We start from the raw sequence: 2,793 nt of genomic DNA, 5'->3' as shown, positions 1-2,793 counted from the left end.
CAGCCTCAGTGACAGAGAGAAACCTTGTCTCAAAATAAAAAGAAAATATATTTAAGTTAAGCACTATTTTATAATTTTGAAGATGTTGAAAATTCTCAAAGCATCTGACCTTTACATATTTAAATAAGTACAAAAACCATATTCTAAAACCAAACACAATTTTTTTTTTTTTTTTGAGAGACAGGGTCTCAACTCTGTCAACCAGGCTGGAGTGAAGTGGCATGACCATGGCTCACTGCAACCTGGAACCCCTGGGCTCACACAATCCTCCCACCTCAGACTCCTGAGTTGCTGGGACTACCGGTACACACCACCATGCCCAGCTGCGAAAGAAAAAATTGATTATCGACATTTCTAAATTGTCTATGCCAGTGCTACCCACAGGTTATAGGTTACAGGTCCCAATACAGCCTCTTTGCTGAACTGAGTCCTTAAAGATAATTTGTCTTTGTCTATCTCCTCTATCTTTCTTTGATGGTTTGAATATATTAATATATATATTAACGTAAAACTGATGGGTAACTTACTTGTCCTTTCAGTTGCTTGATGGACTGCTGAAGTGTGAGTATCTGGTTGAAGAGAGGACTCTTTAGTGTCTCATAAAACACAGATAACTTCTCATTCTGTGATGTGTCACCCTTCTCCTGCAATTTCATTTTCAGGCGATCAAGTACCTGCAGGACCTGCAGTTTATCTTGGGTTAAGATGAATAAGTAGAGTAATAGTTAAGTCTCATCTGAGATTCCATTTTAAAATCATTAATTAATTAAATTATAGAACAATATATCCAGTATACCTGTAGCAGGATTTTCAGGCATTTTGAATTATTCCCTTGAATCACTCTTAAAGATACCTAAAGAAAAATTTAAAAATATAAAAGATGAATTTCAATTGTATATGGCTATAATCCTATAGAAAAATTTAGGAAAACCTCAAGAACATTCTTTATCAAGACTCCACTCAGTGAAATTCAAATTATAACCACAATGAGGTGCCACTACACACCCATTAAGATAATTAAAATTTTAAAACAGACAATACTAAGCATCAAGGCTGTAAGTGCCTGGAACTATTGTACATTGCTAAGAGAAATGTAAAATGTCACAACCACTTTGGAAAATTGGTAGTTTCTCATAAAGTTAAAAATACACTTACTATATGACCCAGCACTTCCACTCACAAATACTTACGCAGTATTCATGAAAATACATGCTCACAAAAACGCCTGTACATGGAAGTTTATAGCATTTTTATTTATAAAAACCCCAAAACTATAAAAACCCAAGTGTCTAGAAACAGATGAATAAACAAATGGTATATAATATTCAGAAATGAAAAGGAAAAATTACTGATACACACAACAAGGATAAATCTCAAAAATGGTATGTTGAAAAAAGAAACCTGACCCAAAAAAGTCACAAACTGCACTGTATGATTCCATCCATATGAAGTTCAAGTACTGACAAAACTAATCTACAATTATAGATAAATTTACCTGGGGCAGGGTGATAGGGAGTTGACCATGACAGGCTTCAGAACATACTACTCTCAAAATATGACATCTTGGCATTTTGCATATTTTAAGCTGAAGGAATCTGAGAAACAGCAGGTGCAGAAAGGACTTCCCTTGAAGCAGATCATAGGATCCTCGTGTGAGAGGTGTCCTCTCTATACCCAGAAGATAGCAGCATCTTAATCTCAAAAGACAGAGTGGCTAGGTGCAGTGACTCATGCCTATAATCCCAGCACTTTGGGAGGCCGAGGAAGGAGGATTACTTGCGCCCCAGAGTTTGAGGCCAGCTTGGGCAACAGTAAGAGCCCATCTCTACAAAAAATTTAAAAACTCAGCCATGCATAGTGGCACATACCCGTAGTCCCCGCTGCTTAGGAGGCTGTGGCAGGAGGATCACTTGAGCCCAAGAGGATGAGGCCGCAGTGAGCTATGAGCCACTGCACTCCAGCCTGGGGAAAAGAGTGAGACCCTGTCTCAAAACTTAAAAACAGAAATAGAGGAACACCCAGAGGAATCTGAACAAACAGGCCTTGTTAAGTTTTTCCCAGTTTACTCCTCTTAGCTCATATCCCTTTCTGTCCTATCACATTCCACAACTCTTCCTTCTTCATCAAACCTAACTTAAAAACACTCAGGTTTTACTGTTTCTTCGGGTCTTCATTTCCTTATGAAGGCTCCCATGTCATGTAAAACTTACATTAAACAAGTTTACATGTTTTTCTCTTGTTAATCTACCTTTTATTACAGGGGCCCCAACCGAAAACTTGGAAGGGTAGAAGCTATTTTCCCTCCCCTACACTGGGAAGGGGTTCAAGGAAGCTTTTTTGGCGTGACGGAAACATTCTGTGTCTTGAAGGGGGTACTGTTTACACAGATGTATATATTTATCAAAATTTATTGAACCAGGCCAGGCACAGTGGCTCACTGTGATCCCAGCACTTTAGGAGGTCAAGGTGGAAGGATCACTTGAAGCCAGGAGTTTGAGATCAGCCTGGGCAACAAAGTGAAACCTCATCTCTACAAAAACAAAAAAAATTAGCCGGTGTGGTGGCTTGTACCTATAATCCCAGCTACACTGGAGACTGAGGTGAGAGGATCGCTTGAGCCCAGGAGGTCAAGGTTGCAGTGAGCCATGATCATGCCACTGCACTCTGGCCCGGGTGACAAAGGGAGACCCCATCTCAACAAAAAATAAAAGAAAAATTCCCGAGCTGTACAAATGATCTCAGATTTTTACTAGTCATCTATAGCTCAAAAGAAATTACAGGTATGCTGCGGCT

The 2,793-nt window shown here is 39.2% G+C and overlaps 1 long non-coding RNA gene across 1 annotated transcript; it reads right to left on the bottom strand.

Annotated features, from left to right (window-relative positions):
* Positions 1-260: 260 nt before the first annotated feature.
* LOC116272931 lies at positions 261-2,457 on the bottom strand. Its single transcript, XR_004181454.1, has 3 exons — positions 1,869-2,457; positions 797-853; positions 261-694 (listed from the first exon to the last, which is right to left on the bottom strand). It is a non-coding gene; the product is annotated as an uncharacterized LOC116272931 (long non-coding RNA).
* Between the last annotated feature and the right edge of the window lie 336 nt (positions 2,458-2,793).

Source organism: Papio anubis, unplaced genomic scaffold (genome assembly GCF_008728515.1).
Source record: "Papio anubis isolate 15944 unplaced genomic scaffold, Panubis1.0 scaffold2647, whole genome shotgun sequence".
Lineage (NCBI taxonomy): Eukaryota > Metazoa > Chordata > Mammalia > Primates > Cercopithecidae > Papio > Papio anubis.
This window is presented reverse-complemented; position numbering and strand designations above follow the sequence as displayed.